General features: G+C 44.3%; 1 protein-coding gene across 1 annotated transcript in view; it reads right to left on the minus strand.

The window, feature by feature from the left end:
- Positions 1–21242, minus strand: part of LOC139386089 (component of oligomeric golgi complex 6) — a 153676-nt gene that overhangs the window by 114643 nt on the left and 17791 nt on the right. The gene's annotated exons all lie outside the window — the stretch shown is intronic.

The following is a 21242-nucleotide window of genomic DNA, read 5'->3' on the forward strand; positions in this document are numbered from 1 at the left end:
TTTAGACTTCGTAAAAGAGGGTGTGTGCGCAGGCTTTAGTTTCAGCCCAGCCTTAACACACATCTGGTTCCGCTGAGCTAATCAGGAGGGAGGGGGCCTTGATGATCACAGTTGATTAGTTATGGCTGGACAAAAAGCCTGCACACACTCTGGGATCACGGAAACAAAAAAAGAAAGGAGAATGAGTCAGTGTGACCAAGGAGGAGTAATGTTTCAAACTAACACTAGGTGGCAGTCACGCACCTTTAATAGCCGCACAACCTTTGACACTGGCTGAATTACAGTAGCAGGAGGTGAAACAGTGGCTGAATAACAGTAGCAGGATTTGAAACAGTGGCTGAATTACAGTAGCAGGAGGTGAAACAGTGACTGAATTACAGTAGCAGGAGGTGAAACAGTGACTGAATTACAGTAGCAGGAGGTGAAACAGTGACTGAATTACAGTAGCAGGAGGTGAAACTGTGGCTGAATTACAGTAGCAGGAGGTGAAACAGTGGCTGAATTTCAGTAGCAGGAGGTGAAACAGTGGCTGAATTACAGTAGCAGGAGGTGAAACAGTGGCTGAATTACAGTAGCAGGAGGTGAAACAGTGGCTGAATTACAGTAGCAGGAGGCTGAATTACAGTAGCAGGAGGTGAAACAGTGGCTGAATTACAATAGCAGGAGGTGAAACAGTGACTGAATTACAGTAGCAGGAGGTGAAACGGTGACTGAGACGAAGAAAGAAATAATGGGAATGGAGAAAGAGCAACACGACACAGAGAAAGATTCTGGCCAAGTCTAGGACACAATCAGCAACGACAAAAAAAAGAGCAGGTCCACTGTGTTTCAATGGATCCCTAGTGCACTACTTTCCACCAGGGCTCATATGGTAGTGGTCAAAAGTAGTGCACTACTTTCCACCAGGGCTCATAGGGTAGTGGTCAAAAGTAGTGCACTACTTTCCACCAGGGCTCATAGGGTTTTGGTCAAAAGTAGTGCACTGCTTTCCACCAGGGCTCATAGGGTTTTGGTCAAAAGTAGTGCACTACTTTCCACCAGGGCTCATAGGGTAGTGGTCAAAAGTAGTGCACTACTTTCCACCAGGGCTCATAGGGTTGTGGTCAAAAGTAGTGCACTACTTTCCACCAGGGCTCATAGGATAGTGGTCAAAAGTAGTGCACTACTTTCCACCAGGGCTCATAGGGTAGTGGTCAAAAGTAGTGCACTACTTTCCACCAGGGCTCATAGGGTTGTGGTCAAAAGTAGTGCACTAATGTAGGGAATGGAGTGCCTTTTGGGACATGTCCCTATCCCTGTGGCTTCCTCCAAACAATAGGAACCACGGCAACCACCCTAGTCAGGGAGGGATGTCTGTCACAGTCCATGATGACAACTCTGGGCCTCTCTTTCTCCCTCTGTCCAGCCCATGATGACAACTCTGGGCCTCTCTCTTCCTCCCTCTGTCCAACCCATGATGACAACTCTGGGCCTCTCTCTTTCTCCCTCTGTCCAGCCCATGATGACAACTCTGGGCCTCTCTCTTTCTCCCTCTGTCCAGCCCATGATGACAACTCCGGGCCTCTCTCTTTCTCTCCCTCTGTCCATACCACCTAGCTTCTCTCTTTCTCCCCCTCTGTCCATACCACCTAGCTTCTCTCATTCTCCCCCTCTGTCCATACCACCTAGCTTCTCTCTTTCTCCCCCTCTGTCCATACCACCTAGCTTCTCTCTTTCTCCCCCTCTGTCCATACCACCTAGCTTCTCTCTTTATCCCCATCTGTCCATACCACCCAGCTTCTCTCTTTCTCCCCCTCTGTCCATACCACCTAGCTTCTCTCTTTCTCTCCCTCTGTCCATACCACCTAGCTTCTCTCTTTCTCCCCCTCTGTCCATACCACCTAGCTTCTCTCTTTCTCCCCCTCTGTCCATACCACCTAGCTTCTCTCTTTCTCTACCTCTGTCCATACCACCCAGCTTCTCTCTTTCTCTCCCTCTGACCATACCACCTAGCTTCTCTCTTTCTCCCCCTCTGTCCATACCACCTAGCTTCTCTCTTTCTCTCCCTCTGTCCATACCACCTAGCTTCTCTCTTTCTCCCCCTCTGTCCATACCACCTAGCTTCTCTCTTTCTCCCCCTCTGTCCATACCACCTAGCTTCTCTCTTTCTCTCCCTCTGTCCATACCACCTAGCTTCTCTCTTTCTCTCCCTCTGTCCATACCACCCAGCTTCTCTCTTTCTCTCCCTCTGTCCATACCTCCCTCTCTCGTTCTTCCTCTATCCCGTTCCCCCTCTCGTTCTTCCTCTCTCCCATTCCCCCTCTCGTTCTTCCTCTCTCCCATTCCCCCTCTCGTTCTTCCTCTATCCCATTCCCTCTCTCGTTCTTCCTCTCTCCCATTCCCTCTCTCGTTCTTCCTCTCTCCCATTCCCTCTCTCGTTCTTCCTCTCTCCCATTCCCTCTCTCGTTCTTCCTCTCTCCCGTTCCCTCCATGTTTCTCTCCCATTCCCTCTCTCGTTCTTCCTCTCTCCCGTTCCCCCTCTCGTTCTTCCTCTATCCCGTTCCCTCCATGTTTCTCTACCATTCCCTCTCTCGTTCTTCCTCTATCCCGTTACCTCCATATTTCTCTCCCTTGCACTGAAACCCTACGTCCCTATCCCTTGCACTACGTCCCTATCCCTGTGGCTTCCTCCAAACAATAGGAACCACGGCAACCACCCTAGTCAGGGAGGGATGTCTGTCACAGTCCATGATGACAACTCTGGGCCTCTCTTTCTCCCTCTGTCCAGCCCATGATGACAACTCTGGGCCTCTCTCTTCCTCCCTCTGTCCAACCCATGATGACAACTCTGGGCCTCTCTCTTTCTCCCTCTGTCCAGCCCATGATGACAACTCTGGGCCTCTCTCTTTCTCCCTCTGTCCAGCCCATGATGACAACTCCGGGCCTCTCTCTTTCTCTCCCTCTGTCCATACCACCTAGCTTCTCTCTTTCTCCCCCTCTGTCCATACCACCTAGCTTCTCTCATTCTCCCCCTCTGTCCATACCACCTAGCTTCTCTCTTTCTCCCCCTTTGTCCATACCACCTAGCTTCTCTCTTTCTCCCCCTCTGTCCATACCACCTAGCTTCTCTCATTCTCCCCCTCTGTCCATACCACCTAGCTTCTCTCTTTCTCCCCCTCTGTCCATACCACCTAGCTTCTCTCTTTCTCCCCCTCTGTCCATACCACCTAGCTTCTCTCTTTATCCCCATCTGTCCATACCACCCAGCTTCTCTCTTTCTCCCCCTCTGTCCATACCACCTAGCTTCTCTCTTTCTCTCCCTCTGTCCATACACCCAGCTTCTCTCTTTCTCTCCCTCTGACCATACCACCTAGCTTCTCTCTTTCTCCCCCTCTGTCCATACCACCTAGCTTCTCTCTTTCTCTCCCTCTGTCCATACCACCTAGCTTCTCTCTTTCTCCCCCTCTGTCCATACCACCTAGCTTCTCTCTTTCTCCCCCTCTGTCCATACCACCTAGCTTCTCTCTTTCTCTCCCTCTGTCCATACCACCTAGCTTCTCTCTTTCTCTCCCTCTGTCCATACCACCCAGCTTCTCTCTTTCTCTCCCTCTGTCCATACCTCCCTCTCTCGTTCTTCCTCTATCCCGTTCCCCCTCTCGTTCTTCCTCTCTCCCATTCCCCCTCTCGTTCTTCCTCTCTCCCATTCCCCCTCTCGTTCTTCCTCTATCCCATTCCCTCTCTCGTTCTTCCTCTCTCCCATTCCCTCTCTCGTTCTTCCTCTCTCCCATTCCCTCTCTCGTTCTTCCTCTCTCCCGTTCCCCCTCTCGTTCTTCCTCTATCCCGTTCCCTCCATGTTTCTCTCCCATTCCCTCTCTCGTTCTTCCTCTCTCCCGTTCCCCCTCTCGTTCTTCCTCTATCCCGTTCCCTCCATGTTTCTCTACCATTCCCTCTCTCGTTCTTCCTCTATCCCGTTACCTCCATATTTCTCTCCCTTGCACTGAAACCCTACCCAGCTCTACAGATCCAAATCCCCACCCTGTCTAGGTTCAGCCACAGCGTGGACCGTATAACGTTATATTACAGAGAAAATAAAATGCTCTTGTGATTATGTCTGCTTCCTTTTCCCTTAATAGCACGTTTCACAACCAGAAACCAACTTTAACCTTTAACCTTTCGGTTACTAGTCCAACTCTCTATCCACTAGATGTTATGTTTATATCTGAAAAAATAAAACCTTTAGGCCTATATTAGTCAACCAAATGATGAAATATTCCTATGCTATTTAATATCTAAATATTGCTGGAGGGGGTTCCCCCAAAGGAACTGGGAAGTATGATGTAATATCCTGCGGCAGAGTGAGTTAAAGGGGAAATAACCTCACCGATAAGTTGCATTTTGAATTCAGGAGACAAGTCTGGAACCATTCTATGGAAACCAATATCTAAGGTACATCTCTCTAAAAACATCATCTGGGTCTATATCTCCCTAAAAACATCATATGGGTCTATATCTCTCTAATGTTACATCATCTGGGCCTATATCTCTATACTGTTAGATCATCTGGGTCTATATCTCCCTAAAAACATAATCTGGGTCTATATCTCTCTGTTACATCATCTGGGTCTATATCTCTATACCGTTACATCATCTGGGTCTATATCTCTATATAATGTTACATCATCTGGGTCTATATCTCTATATAATGTTACATCATCTGGGTCTATATCTCTCTAATGTTACATCATCTGGGTCTATATCTCTCTAATGTTACATAATCTGGGTCTATATCTCTCTAATGTTACATCATTTGGGTCTATATCTCCCTAAAAACATAATCTGGGTCTATATCTCTATATAATTTTACATCATCTGGGTCTATATCTCTATATAATGTTACATCATCTGGGTCTATATCTCTATACTGTTACATAATCTGGGTCTATATCTCTATATAATGTTACATCATCTGGGTCTATATCTCTATACTGTTACATAATCTGGGTCTATATCTCTATATCATTTTACATCATCTGGGTCTATATCTCTATATGGTTACATCATCTGGGTCTATATCTCTATACTGTTACATCATCTGGGTCTATATCTCTATATAATGTTACATCATCTGGGTCTATATCTCTCTAATGTTACATCATCTGGGTCTATATCTCTCTAATGTTACATCATCTGGGTCTATATCTCTACATAATGTTACATCATCTGGGTCTATATCTCTATATAATGTTACATCATATGGGTCTATATCTCTACATAATGTTACATCATCTGGGTCTATATCTTTATATAATGTTACATCATCTGGGTCTATATCTCTATATAATGTTACATCATCTGGGTCTAAATCTCTATATAATGTTACATCATCTGTGTCTATATCTCTATATAATGTTACATCATCTGGGTCGATATCTCTATATATGGTTACATCATCTGGGTCTATATCTCTATACTGTTACATCATCTGGGTCTATATCTCTATATAATGTTGCATAATCTGGGTCAATATCTTTCTAATGTTACATCATCTGGGTCTATATCTCTCTAATGTTACATCATCTGGGTCTATATCTCTATACTGTTACATCATCTGGGTCTATATCTCTATATAATGTTACATCATCTGGGTCTATATCTCTCTAATGTTACATCATCTGGGTCTATAGCTCTATACTGTTACATCATCTGGGTCTATATCTCTATATAATGTTACATCATCTGGGTCTATATCTCTCTAATGTTACATCATCTGGGTCTATATCTCTACATACTGTTACATCATCGGGGTCTATATCTCTATATAATGTTACATCATCTGGGTCTATATCATCATCTGGGTCTATATCTCCCTAAAAACAATCTGGGTCTATATCTCTATAGAATGTTACATCATCTGGGTCTATATCTCTATACTGTTAAATCATCTGGGTCTATAGCATCATCTGGGTCGATATCTCTATATAATGTTACATCATCTGGGTCTATATCTCTATATAATGTTACATCATCTGGGTCTATATCTCTACATACTGTTACATCATATGGGTCTATATCTCTATATAATGTTACATCATCTGGGTCTATATCTCTATATAATGTTAATCATCTGGGTCTATATCTCTATATAATGTTACATCATCTGGGTCTATATCTCTATACTGTTAAATCATCTGGGTCTATAGCATCATCTGGGTCGATATCTCTATATAATGTTACATCATCTGGGTCTATATCTCTATACTGTTACATCATCTGGGTCTATAGCATCATCTGGGTCTATATCTCTATATAATGTTACATCATCTGGGTCTATATCTCTACATACTGTTACATCATATGGGTCTATATCTCTATATAATGTTACATCATCTGGGTCTATATCTCTATATAATGTTAATCATCTGGGTCTATATCTCTATATAATGTTACATCATCTGGGTCTATATCTCTATACTGTTAAATCATCTGGGTCTATAGCATCATCTGGGTCGATATCTCTATATAATGTTAATCATCTGGGTCTATATCTCTATATAATATTACATCATCTGGGTCTATATCTCTATATAATGTTACATCATCTGGGTCTATATCTCTATAATGTTACATCATCTGGGTCTATATCTCTATATAATTGTTGGACGTTGGACTTCAGGCTATTACACACAGCTTTGTTCTGTGACATCCAATACTTCCTTCAGTCAGGTACAGTTTAAGGATTCTTTCTGTGGAGGTTCTCTCTAGGATGTCATGTCTGGGAGTGATGAGACATTCCTGAACCTGCTGAGGCATCAGCCCCGGAAGAGGGGATACTTCTCTCCCTCCCATACTAGAAACTTCTAGAAGGTACGTGTGTATATTCTCTCTCTCTCCCTAAGGGAAAGCTTAGAGAGACATCAAAAGTTACCGCAAAAGTTAACGCATGAGACAAGTGGAGGACAGAGGAGCCTCTTAAAGAATAAGTTACAGGTCTGTGAGAACCAGAAATCTTGCTTGTTTGTAGGTGACCAAATACTTATTTTCCACCATAATTTGCAAATAAATTCATTAAAAATCCTACAATGTGATTTTCTGGATTTTCTTTTCTCATTTTGTCTGTCATAGTTGAAGTGTACCTATGATGAAAATTACAGGCCTCATCTTTTTAAGTGGGAGAACTTGCACAATTGGTGGCTGACTAAATACTTTTTTGCCCCACTGTAGGTCTACTACAGCTACATGATATAGGTCTACTACATCAACATTATATCAACATTATATAGGTCTACTAGACAACATGATACAGGTCTACTAGGCTACTATGTGTCTAATCCTGGCTTCAAGAGTGCCACCTGCCGTCATCTCTATTGTAAGCTTTTTAAAGTGTAAAATAACGTTGTTACAAGAGTAACCTAATTACATTGGTGTAAGAGCAACTAAATGTAAGAGGTTCTCTCTTCAATCCCCAACTTCATACTGGCTTGTACCGTAAATCATCAACTGTCATTGTTACTACCTCTGTCTGTGTGTGTGTGTGTGTGTGTGTGTGTGTGTGTGTGTGTGTGTGTGTGTGTGTGTGTGTGTGTGTGTGTGTGTGTGTGTGTGTGTGTGTCCATGCATGCCCTCACAGAGGTCTCAACCTAATTAACAGTATCAGATAAGGAATTGCTCAGGCCTCTCTGACAACAGTACAGTCAGCCAGCATATAACATCCCCCATCACACACACGCCAAGCCAACTGTATACTGCTGTCGTCCACAATGTGTACGCAGCTTAACTACCAGACCTACGCTAGGGCCACGTGTTAACCTACCTAATGATGTAGGTCTACTACATCTGCATGATATAGGTCTACTACATGATATAGGTCTACTAGACAACATGATATAGGTCTACCACATCCTATAGGTCTACTACATCCACATGATATAGGTCTACCACATCCTATAGGTCTACTACATCCACATGATATAGGTCTACCACATCCTATAGGTCTACTACATCCGCATGATATAGGTCTACAACATCCGCATGATATAGGTCTACTACATCCGCATGATATAGGTCTACCACATCCTATAGGTCTACTAGACAACATGATTATAGGTCTACTAGACAACATGATATAGATCTACCACATCCTATAGGTCTACTACATCCGCATGATATAGGTCTACAACATCCGCATGATATAGGTCTACTACATCCGCATGATATGGGTCTACTACATCCACATGATATAGGTCTACCAGACTACATGATATAGGTCTACCAGACTACATGATATAGGTCTACCAGACTACATGATATAGGTCTACCAGACTACATGATATAGGTCTACCAGGCCAGATGATATAGGTCTACCAGACTACATGATATAGGTCTACCAGGCCACATGATATAGGTCTACCAGACTACATGATATAGGTCTACCAGACTACATGATATAGGTCTACCAGACTACATGATATAGGTGTTCTAGGTCCCAAGAAACAAAGAAATCTTCTGTTGAATCTGACAATTAATCTTAATGGTTGTACAGTCGTCTCAAATAAAACTGTGAAGGACCTCGGCGTTACTCTGGACCCTGATCTCTCTTTTGAAGAACATATCAAGACCATTTCAAGGACAGCTTTTTTCCATCTACGTAACATTGCAAAAATCAGAAACTTTCTGTCCAAAAATGATGCAGAAAAATTAATCCATGCTTTTGTCACTTCTAGGTTAGACTACTGCAATGCTCTACTTTCCGGCTACCCGGATAAAGAACTAAATAAACTTCAGTTAGTGCTAAATACGGCTGCTAGAATCCTGACTAGAACCAACAAATTTGATCATATTACTCCAGTGCTAGCCTCCCTACACTGGCTTCCTGTTAAGGCAAGGGCTGATTTCAAGGTTTTACTGCTAACCTACAAAGCATTACATGGGCTTGCTCCTACCCATCTCTCTGATTTGGTCCTGCCGTACATACCTACACGTACGCTACGGTCACAAGACGCAGGCCTCCTAATTGTCCCTAGAATTTTTAAGCAAACAGCTGGAGGCAGGGCTTTCTCCTATAGAGCTCAATTTTTATGGAACGGTCTGCCTACCCATGTCAGAGACGCAAACTCGGTCTCAACCTTCAAGTCTCTACTGAAGACTCATCTCTTCAGTGGGTCATATGATTGAGTGTAGTCTGGCCCAGGAGTGGGAGGGTGAACGGAAAGGCTCTGGAGCAACAAACCGCCCTTGCTGTCTCTGCCTGGCCGGTTCCCCTCTTTCCACTGGGATTCTCTGCCTCTAACCCTATTACAGGGGCTGAGTCACTGGCTTTACTGGGGCTCTCTCATGCCGTCCCTGGAGGGGGTGCGTCACCTGAGTGGGTTGAGTCACTGATGTGGTCATCTTGTCTGGGTTGGCGCCCAGATTTGTTTAAACACTTTTTTTTGGGTTACTACATGATTCCATATGTGCTACTTCATAGTTTTGATGTCTTCACTATTATTCTACAATGTAGAAAATAGTCAAACTGAAGAAAAATCCGTGAATGAGTAGATGTCTACACTTTTGACTGGTACTGTTTGTGTTTATATCTTATATATATATATATATATATATATATATTATGTGTTTCCACCTTTATTAACCCTCCTAACCCTACCACCCCTCTCCTAATTGGAGTAAACTAATTAACTCTTCTACTTCCATCTTATACATACCATATTCAGCTAAAGTCAGAAGTTTAAATACACTTAGGTTGGAGTCATTAAAACTCGTTTTTCAACCATTCCGCAAATTTCTTGTTAACAAACTATAGTTTTGGCAAGTCGGTTAGGACATCTACTTTGTTCATGACACAAGTCATTTCTCCAACAATTGTTTACAGACAGATTATTTCACTTATAATTCACTGTATCACAATTCCAGTGGGTCAGAAGTTTACATACACTAAGTTGACTGTGCCTTTAAACATGTTGGAAAATTCCAGGAAATTATGTCATGGCTTTAGAAGATTCTGATAGGCTAATTTACATAATTTGAGTCAATTGGAGGTGTACCTGTGGATGTATTTCAAGGCCTACCTTCAAACTCAGTGCCTCTTTGCTTGACATCATGGGGAAAATCAAAAGAAATCAGCCAAGACCTCAGAAAAAAATGATTGACCTCCGCAAGTCTGGTTCATCCTTGGGAGCAATTTCCAAACACCTGAAGGTACCACATTCATCTGTACAAACAATAGTAGACAAGTATAAACACCATGGGACCAAACAGCTGTCATACCTCTCAGGAAGGAGACGTGTTCTGTCTCCTAGAGATGAATGCACTTTAGTGCGAAAAGTGCAAATCAGTCCCAGAACAACAGCAAAGCACCTTGTGAAGATGCTGGATGAAACAAGTACAAAAGTATCTATATCCAAAGTAAAACGAGTCCTATATCGACATAACCTGAAAAGCCGCTCAGCAAGGAAGAAGACACTGCTCCAAAACCGCCATAAAAAAGCCAGACTACGGTTTGCAACTGCACATGGGGACAAAGATCGTACTTTTTGGAGAAATGTCTTCTGGTCTGATGAAACAAAAATAGAACTGTTTGGCCATAATGACCATCATTATGTTTGGAGGAAAAAGGGGGAGGCTTGCAAGCCGAAGAACACCATCCCAACCGTGAAGCACGGGGGTGGCAGCATCATGTTGTGGGGGGTTCTTTGCTGCAGGAGGGACTGGTGCACTTCACAAAATAGATGGCATCACGAAGAAGGAAAATTATGTGGATATATTGAAGCAACATCTCAAGACGACAGTCAGGAAGTTAAAGCTTGGTCGGAAAGGGCTCTTCCATATGGACAATGACCCCAAGCATCCTTCCAAAGTTGTGGCAAAACGGCTTAAGGACAACAAAGTCAAGGTATTGGAAAGGCCATCACAAAGCCCTGACCTCAATCCCATAGAAAAATAGTGGTCAGAACTGAAAAAGTGTGTGTGAGCAAGGAGGCCTACAAACCTGGCTCAGTTACACCAGCTCTGTCAGGAGGAATGGGCCAAAATTCACCCAACTTATTGTGGGAAGCTTGTGGAAGGCAACCAGAAACGTTTGACCCAAGGTAAACAATTTAAAAGCAATGCTATCAAATACTAATTGAGTGTATGTGAACTTCTGACCCACTGGGAATGTGATGAAAGAAATAATAGCTGAAATAAATCATGAAATTTCACAAAACAAGTTGTTCAGGATAGGCAGGTCCAAAAGTAAATAGAGAAACGGACTAAAGAATTAAATCAGATAGATTTTTCAATATAGACAGGTATTTACCTTTCCATGGTAGCAAGACCGTATCAATTTTTGCAAACGTTCTATAACAATGTATTGGAGAGGGATCAGTTCTTTCTTTCGGGATATGAATACCGAGAATGTCCACTTCAACGTCAGGCCATTTTATCGGTAATGTAAAAGTTAAAAAATGTTTGTGATCCAATACATAATAAAGTACACTTAGAAAGGTATCTTGGCAATTCTACACAGTTTGGCACGGAGCTGAGAGACAATTGCAGTTTTAAAGCTAATTTCCCTTTTGCCTGTTCCTCTGCAAAAACAATTATAACAAAATCAATGGGCGCTGGTTTATGACTGGTTTACGGAGTTTTCAATTCTCCCTGACAGTCTAGCTTGTATTTGACTGTTAGATGATAAAAATAGATATAGTTCAATGTCTTTTCTGCATGCTTTCTATTTGGTTTAGGTCGTTCAAGATAGCATGCTAACTGTTCCTGTACACTTTCAGTCATTGCGCTAACGCTAGCTAGCATTGGCTCGTGAAACTATCTTTTTATTCCTTTTTTTAATCCAGAATGGTATTCTGTTGTAGCAAGTGATATTCATAAAATAATTATTTTTCACAACAACAAAAAAAATCAGACCCCCTCCAGTACCTCCCCTAGGGGGGCCCAGACCCTAGTTTGAAAACCTCTGCATTAGAATCCATTACGGACCTTTTGATAGGTTAGCTGGGAGAAGTGGCCTTCATGAAGAGATTAGTTAGCCACGCACTGATGACCATAGAGTTCAGTCAGAGCCGATAGCATCTCTCACAGACAAAGACCACATTCATAGCTTTCACGTCATTAGTAGAGTACAGTGTGTGCGTGTGTGTGTGTGTGTGTGTGTGTGTGTGTGTGTGTGTGTGTGTGTGTGTGTGTGTGTTTGTTAGGCCGGTAATGAGGCTCAAGTGTCATTGTAAAGGTTTGTCAGCGAGAATCTGGAGGTCCTGAATGTGATGGCTGTCCTGCTTACTGAATACAGACAATCACTCTTCTACTGTTACTGACCTAGAACAGGGGTGTCCAACTCATTTAGCCCAAAGGGGTCGCATTCCATCTTCAACTCATTTAGCCACCAGGCGTCGCATTCCGTTGTCAACTCATTTAGCCACCAGGCGGCGCATTCCGTCTTCAACTAATTTAGCCACCAGGCGTCGCATTCCGTTTTCAACTCATTTAGCCACCAGGCGTCGCATTCCGTCTTCAACTCATTTAGCCACCAGGCGTCGCATTCCATCTTCAACTCATTTAGCCACCAGGCGTCGCATTCCATCTTCAACTCATTTAGCCACCAGGCATCGCATTCCGTCTTCAACTCATTTAGCCACCAGGCGTCGCATTCCGTCTTCAACTCATTTAGCCACCAGTGGTCGCATTCCGTCTTCAACTCATTTAGCCACCAGGCGTCGCATTCCGTTTTCAACTCATTTAGCCACCAGGCGTCGCATTCCGTCTTCAACTCATTTAGCCACCAGGGGTCGCATTCCGTCTTCAACCCATTTAGCCACCAGGCGTCGCATTCCGTCTTCAACTCATTTAGCCCAAAGGGGTCGCATTCCGTTTTCAACTCATTTAGCCACCAGGCGTGGCATTCCGTCTTCAACTCATTTAGCCACCAGGGGTCGCATTCCGTCTTCAACTCATTTAGCCACCAGGCGTCGCATTCCGTCTTCAACTCATTTAGCCACCAGGCGTCACATTCCGTCTTCAACTCATTTAGCCACCAGGCGTCGCATTCCATCTTCAACTCATTTAGCCACCAGGCGTCGCATTCCGTCTTCAACTCATTTAGCCACCAGGGGTCGCATTCCGTCTTCAACTCATTTAGCCACCAGGCGTCACATTCCGTCTTCAACTCATTTAGCCACCAGGGGTCGCATTCCGTCTTCAACCCATTTAGCCACCAGGCGTCGCATTCCGTTTTCAACTCATTTAGCCACCAGGCGTCGCATTCCGTCTTCAACTCATTTAGCCCAAAGGGGTCGCATTCCGTTTTCAACTCATTTAGCCACCAGGCGTGGCATTCCGTCTTCAACTCATTTAGCCACCAGGGGTCGCATTCCGTCTTCAACTCATTTAGCCACCAGGCGTCGCATTCCGTCTTCAACTCATTTAGCCACCAGGCGTCGCATTCCGTCTTCAACTCATTTAGCCACCAGGCGTCGCATTCCGTCTTCAACTCATTTAGCCACCAGGGGTCGCATTCCATCTTCAACTCATTTAGCCACCAGGCGTCACATTCCGTCTTCAACTCATTTAGCCACCAGGGGTCGCATTCCGTCTTCAACTCATTTAGCCACCAGGGGTCGCATTCCGTCTTCAACTCATTTAGCCACCAGGCGTCGCATTCCGTTTTCAACTCATTTAGCCACCAGGCGTCGCATTCCGTCTTCAACTCATTTAGCCACCAGGCGTCGCATTCCGTCTTCAACTCATTTAGCCACCAGGGGTCGCATTCCATCTTCAACTCATTTAGCCACCAGGCGTCACATTCCGTCTTCAACTCATTTAGCCACCAGGGGTCGCATTCCGTCTTCAACGAGGTCCGGAGGGCAGCACAAATGTTTTCAAATATTTTCTCGCCTTCAAAATTTTAAAAAAATAAGTTTTTTATAAAATATATCCATCGTTTTGGGCATTTTCCATGTTCTTTGACTGTCTAGCTTTCATTTCGGTGATCATAGGCGAGTTGGACACAATCAAGAAACTGCATGAACGTAGGTCCATTATAATTCTACACGTTTTTTTTTTTGTCATGTTAAAGTGTACATACTTTAACATACTGTTCACAACATCACACTCCATCCCTAAATTTTATCAGCATATCGATTGCGCAACCAGGGCTGGAAAACCTTGGATCACTGCTTTTCTAACTTCCGCGACGCATATAAGGCCCTGCCCCGCCCTCCTTTCGGAAAAGCTGACCACGACTCCATTTTGTTGATCCCTGCCTACAGACAGAAACTAAAACAAGAAGCTCCCACGCTGAGGTCTGTTCAACGCTGGTCCGACCAATCTGATTCCACACTCCAAGACTGCTTCCATCACGTGGACTGGGATATGTTTCGTATTGCGTCAGACAACAACATTGACGTATACGCTGATTCGGTGAGCGAGTTCATTAGAACGTGCGTTGAAGATGTCGTTCCCATAGCAACGATTAAAACATTCCCAAACCAGAAACCGTGGATTGATGGCAGCATTCGCGTGAAACTGAATGCGCGAACCACTGCTTTTAATCAGGGCAAGGTGACCGGAAACATGACCGAATACAAACAGTGTAACTATTCCCTCTGCAAGGCAATCAAACAAGCTAAGCGTCAGTATAGAGACAAAGTAGAATCTCAATTCAACGGCTCACACAAGAGGTATGTGGCAGGGTCTACAGTCAATCACGGACTACAAAAAGAAAACCAGCCCTGTCGCGGACCAGGATGTCTTGCTCCCAGGCAGACTAAATAACTTTTTTGCCCGCTTTGAGGACAATACAGTGCCACTGACACGGCCCGCAACTAAAACATGCGGACTCTTCTCCACTGCAGCCAACGTGAGGAAAACATTTAAACGTGTCAACCCTCGCAAGGCTGCAGGCCCAGACGGCATCCCCAGCCGCGCCCTCAGAGCATGCGCAGACCAGCTGGCTGGTGTGTTTACGGATATATTCAATCAATCCCTATACCAGTCTGTTGTTCCCACATGCTTCAAGAGGGCCACCATTGTTCCTGTTCCCAAGAAAGCTAAGGTAAGTGAGCTAAACGACTACCGCCCCGTAGCACTCACTTCCGTCATCATGAAGTGCTTTGAGAGACTAGTCAAGGACCATATCACCTCCACCCTACCTGACACCCTAGACCCACTCCAATTTGCTTACCGCCCAAATAGGTCCACAGACGATGCAATCTCAACCACACTGCACACTGCCCTAACCCATCTGGACAAGAGGAATACCTATGTGAGAATGCTGTTCATCGACTACAGCTCGGCATTTAACACCATAGTGCCCTCCAAGCTCGTCATCAAGCTCGAGACCCTGGGTCTCGACCCCACCCTGTGCAACTGGGTACTGGACTTCCTGACGGGCCGCCCCCAGGTGGTGAGGGTAGGTAACAACATCTCCACCCCGCTGATCCTCAACACTGGGGCCCCACAAGGGTGCGTTCTGAGCCCTCTCCTGTACTCCCTGTTCAACCACGACTGCGTGGCCACGCACGCCTCCAACTCAATCATCAAGTTTGCGGACGACACAACAGTGGTAGGCTTGATTACCAACAACGACGAGACGGCCTACAGGGAGGAGGTGAGGGCCCTCGGAGTGTGGTGTCAGGAAAATAACCTCACACTCAACGTCAACAAAACTAAGGAGATGATTGTGGACTTCAGGAAACAGCAGAGGGAACACCCCCCTATCCACATCGATGGAACAGTAGTGGAGAGGGTAGTAAGTTTTAAGTTCCTCGGCATACACATCACAGACAAACTGAATTGGTCCACCCACACAGACAGCATCGTGAAGAAGGCGCAGCAGCGCCTCTTCAACCTCAGGAGGCTGAAGAAATTTGGCTTGTCACCAAAAGCACTCACAAACTTCTACAGATGCACAATCGAGAGCATCCTGTCGGTCTGTATCACCGCCTGGTACGGCAACTGCTCCACCCACAACCGTAAGGCTCTCCAGAGGGTAGTGAGGTCTGCACAACGCATCACCGGGGGCAAACTACCTGCCCTCCAGGACACCTACACCACCCGATGTCACAGGAAGTCCATAAAGATCATCAAGGACAACAACCACCCGAGCCACTGCCTGTTCACCCCGCTATCATCCAGAAGGCGAGGTCAGTACAGGTGCATCAAAGCTGGGACCGAGAGACTGAAAAACAGCTTCTATCTCAAGGCCATCAGACTGTTAAACAGCCACCACTAACACTGAGTGGCTGCTGCCAACACACTGACTCAACTCCAGCCACTTTAATAATGGGAATTGATGGGAAATGATGTAAAATATATCACTAGCCACTTTAAACAATGCTACCTAATATAATGTTTACATACCCTACATTATTCATCTCATATGTATACGTATATACTGTACTCTATATCATCTACTGCATCCTTATGTAATACATGTATCACTAGCCACTTTAACTATGCCACTTTGTTTACATACTCATATGTATATAATGCACTCAATACCATCTACTGTATCGTGCCTATGCCGCTCTGTACCATCACTCATTCATATATCTTTATGTACATATTCTTTATCCCCGTACACTTGTGTCTATAAGGTAGTAGTTGTGGAATTGTTAGCTAGATTACTTGTTGGTTATTACTGCATTGTCGGAACTAGAAGCACAAGCATTTCGCTACACTCGCATTAACATCTGCTAACCATGGTGTATGTGACAAATAAAATTTTATTTGATAACAGCTGTCTCCTGGTATTCACAACAGCATCTGTTTGTGTGCGAGCTTATTAGACGTGATCGTGAGAGGAAAGGACAAGGTAGTCCACACAGCACGACAGGTTTTAAGGCTACAGGACAAAAGAGAACAGTTATAACCCGTTCTCACTGACAGACTCTTTCAATAGGATCAGCTGTCATTATGCTAAACAACACAAAAGACACGTGTGTTTCACCCTCTGGCACAGAAACCACACCGTCTAGCCCCTCAACACATCATCCACCCTGGTTTCCTTTCCTTTTTGTATGGCCTGGGCCTCTCACTGAAGGACAACCCTTTCATTAATCAGGTGCAGATGCTTGGTGATGACACGGTGTGTATTCACTAGGAACCAAAACCGCTAGCAAAATGGGACTAAAAACGAGGAGGGTCTACGTGAACTTGTCCAATAAGAAACTCTTGTTTTTGTTGAAAAAATATTTTTTTTGCTACAGTGGGCACTAATGAATGCACCCATGGCTACTTTGAGTCATTATCATTTCAGGATATTTCTTGCCTCAGCTAATAAATCAGACATCTGTACAGAGACTCTGCAGCTTTGAGAAATTAAAAAGGCACGGGGGGAAAGGTTCTCAACAGGCAGAATGTATTTTAAAACAATTCTCGGCTGGAAAGCTTGTCCACTAATGTCGTCGTGAGATACTGCTTTTGACCACAGGATTTCTTTTAACATGGGGTGAAGGTCAAGCTAGATTGCCATGTCTATTCTGAAGCCGCGTGTGAGAGAAAGAGGGAGAAAGAGAAAGATGAATTGAGATGTGATAACTGTTGACTGGAGGGGGTGGTGGGTCAGGAACAGAGGTGTTATACCCTTCCCCTAGAGGACAGTCCTTTAGGGACAGAGTTTGAGCACTTTAATCTCTATAAAGTGTGCTACTGCTGAGTGGGGCCCATAGGGCTATGTAGTGCATCATGTAGGGAATAGAGGGCTATTTGAGACGTAGGTCTTAGTTACCCCCTGAGCCAGTCAGTCTATTTTAACACAGTACTGTTAGGTCTTAGTTAGCACCTGGGTCAGTCTGGTTTAACAAACAGTACTGTTAGGTCTTAGTTAGCACCTGGGTCAGTCTGGTTTAATACACAGTACTGTTAGGTCTTAGTTAACACCTGGGTCAGTCTGGTTTAACACACAGTACTGTTAGGTCTTAGTTACCACCTGGGTCAGTCAGTCTGGTTTAACACACAGTACTGTTAGGTCTTAGTTACCACCTGGGTCAGTCAGTCTAAAGTGGCAAAAGTATTCACACAACTTTCCTACCACTTTGAAGATGCAAAATGTTTTTTGTGTGTGAAACAAACAACAAATTAGACACTATTCACCCCCCCAAAGTCAATACTTTGTTAGAGCCACCTTTTGCAGCAATTACAGCTGCAAGTCTCTTGGGGTATGTCTCTATTAGCTTGGCACATCTAGCCACTGAGATTTCTGACCCTTTTTCAAGGCAAAACTGCTCCAGCTCCTTCAAGTTGGATGGATTCGGCTGGTGTAGGGCAATCCGCTGGTGTACAGCAATTGATTAAGGTCTGGGTTTTGACTAGGCCATTCCAAGACATTTAAATGTTTCCTCTTAATGTGTTGCTTTAGCAGTATGCTTAGGGTCATTGTCCTGCTGGAAGGTGAACCTCCGTCCCAGTCTCAAATCTCTGGAAGACAAACAGGTTTCCTTCAAGAATGTCCCTGTATTTAGCACCATCCGTCATTCCTTCAATTCTGATCAGTTCCCCAGTACCTGCCCATGAAAAACATCCCCCCCAAAATGATGCTGCCACCACTAAGCTTCACTGTGGGGATGGTGTTCTCGGGGTGATGAGAGGTGTTGGGTTTGCGTCACACACAGCATTTTCCTTGATGGCCAAAAAGCTCAATTTTAGTCTCATCTGACCAGATTACCTTCTTCCATATATTTGAGCAGTCTCCCACCTTCTGGCGAACACCTAATGTGTTTGCTTATTTTTTACTTTAAGCAATGGCTTTATTCTGACCACTCTTCCGTAAAGCCCAGCTCTGTGGAGTGTACGACGTAAAGTGGTCCTATGGACATACACTCCAATCTCCGCTGTGGAGCTTTGCAGCTCCTTCAGGGTTATCTTTGGTCTCTTTGTTGCCTCTCTGATTAATGCCCTCCTTGCCTGGTCCATGAGTTTTGGTGGGCGGCCCTCTCTTGGCAGGTTTGTTGTGGTGCCATATTCTTTCCATTTTGTAATAATGGATTTAATGGTGCTCCGTGGGATGTTCAAAGTTTCAGTTTTTTTTTTTTATAACTCCTTGGTATTCATTACGCTACTTGCTTGGTGGTGTTGCAGAGTCTGGGGCCTTTCAGAACAGGTGTATATATATATATATATACACACTGAGATCATGTGACAGATCATGTGACACTTAGATTGCACACAGGTGGACTTTATTTAACTAATTATGTGACTTCTGAAGGTAATTGGTTGCACCAGATCTTATTTAGGGGCTTCATAGCAAAGGGGGAGGGGCTTCATAGCAAAGGGGGAGGGGCTTCATAGCAAAGGGGGAGGGGCTTCATAGCAAAGGGGGTGAACACACACCACCTTACCCTTTTTATATATTTTTTTATCTTTTTCAAGAAGCAATTTTTTTCATTTCAGTTCACCAATTTTTACTATTTTGTGTATATCCATTCTATGAAATCCAAATTAAAAAAAAGCATTTAAATTATAGGTTGTAATGCAACAAAATAAGAAAAATGCCAAGGGGGATGAATACTTTTTCAAGGCACTGTAGTTTAACACACAGTACTGTTTTCAAAAGGTTGGGTCTTAGTTACCCCCTGAGTCAGTCAGTCTGGTTTGGCCATTGAATGATTGATGCTTGTTAGGAGCCTGTGAGAGATGTGATTGACACCCCCATAAGCCATCGGGTAATGAAGCCTTCATTTTTAGGCTACATCTCATCACCCTGCTGCATAGGGACTCGGAAAGAAATGCATTTCAATACACCTGCGATAAAATCTGCAAGCGGTACCAATCTGACACCAACAGGCCCCCCGAACAGCTTCTATCCCCAAGCCGTAAGACTGCTAAGTAGCTAACAAAATGGCTTCACGGACTACCTTGGTCATATTTTAAGTCTATGCACACTCACTGGACTGCACACAGACAGGGCACACACACACAACACACACATTTATAGTGACTACACACATCTTCATTTATTCTGCTGCTACTCTGTTTACCATCATGATGCCTAGTAACCATACCCCTCTACATACACTACATGACCAACAGTATGAGTAAACCTGCTTGTCCAACATCTCATTCTAAAATCATGGGCACTAATATGGAGTTGGTCCCCCACTTTGCTGCTATAACAACCTCCACTCTTCTGGGAAGACTTTCCACAAGAGAATTAGTGAGGCCGGACCACTGATGTTGGGCGATTTAGGCCTGGCTCGCAGTCAGCGTTCCAATTCATTAAATTGTCACCCGCAAAAACACCAGTCTCAACATCAACAGTGAAGAGGCGACTACGGGATGCTGAGAGTTGCAATGAAAAAGCCATATAAAAAGGAAAGATTAAGATGGGCAAAAGAACAGACACTGGACAGAGGAACTCTGCCTAGAAGGCCAGCATCCCGGAGTCACCTCTTCACTGTTGACATTGAGACTGGACAGAGGATCTCTGCCTAGAAGGTCAGCATCCCGGAGTCACCTCTTCACTGTTGACATTGAGACTGGACAGAGGAACTCTGCCTAGAAGGTCAGCATCCCGGAGTCGCCTCTTCACTGTTGACGTTGAGACTGGACAGAGGATCTCTGCCTAGAAGGTCAGCATCCAGGAGTTACCTCTTCACTGTTGACGTTGAGACTGGACAGAGGAACCCTGCCTAGAAGGACAGCATCCCAGAGTCACCTCTTCACTGTTGACGTTGAGAGTGGACAGAGGAACTCTGCCTAGAAGGCCAGCATCCCAGAGTCACCTCTTCACTGTTGACGTTGAGACTGGACAGAGGATCTCTGCCTAGAAGGCCAGCATCCCGGAGTCACCTCTTCACTGCTGACGTTGAGACTGGTATTTTGCGGGTACTATTTAATGAAGCTGCCAGTTGAGGACTTGTGAGGTGTCTGTTTCTCAAACTAGACACTAATCTACTTGTCCTCTTGCTCAGTTGTACACCGGGGCCTCCCACTCCTCTTTCTATTCTGGTTAGAGCCAGTTTGCGCTGTTCTGTGAACGGAGTAGTACACAGCGTTGTACGAGATCTTCAGTTTCTTGACAATTTCTCGCATGGAATAGCCTTCATTTCTCAGAACAAGAATAGACTGACGAGTTTCAGAAGAAAGGTCTTTGTTTCTGGCCATTTTGATCCTGTAATCAAACCCACAAATGCTGATGCTCCAGATACTCAACTAGTTTAAAGAAGGCCAGTTTTATTGCTTCTATAATCAGAACAACGGTTTTCAGCTGTGCCAACATAATTGCAAAAGGGTTTTCTAATGATCAATTAGCCTTTTTAAAATGATAAACTTGGATT

The sequence above is a fragment of the Oncorhynchus clarkii genome, chromosome 27 (genome assembly GCF_045791955.1).
Source record: "Oncorhynchus clarkii lewisi isolate Uvic-CL-2024 chromosome 27, UVic_Ocla_1.0, whole genome shotgun sequence".
NCBI lineage: Eukaryota > Metazoa > Chordata > Actinopteri > Salmoniformes > Salmonidae > Oncorhynchus > Oncorhynchus clarkii.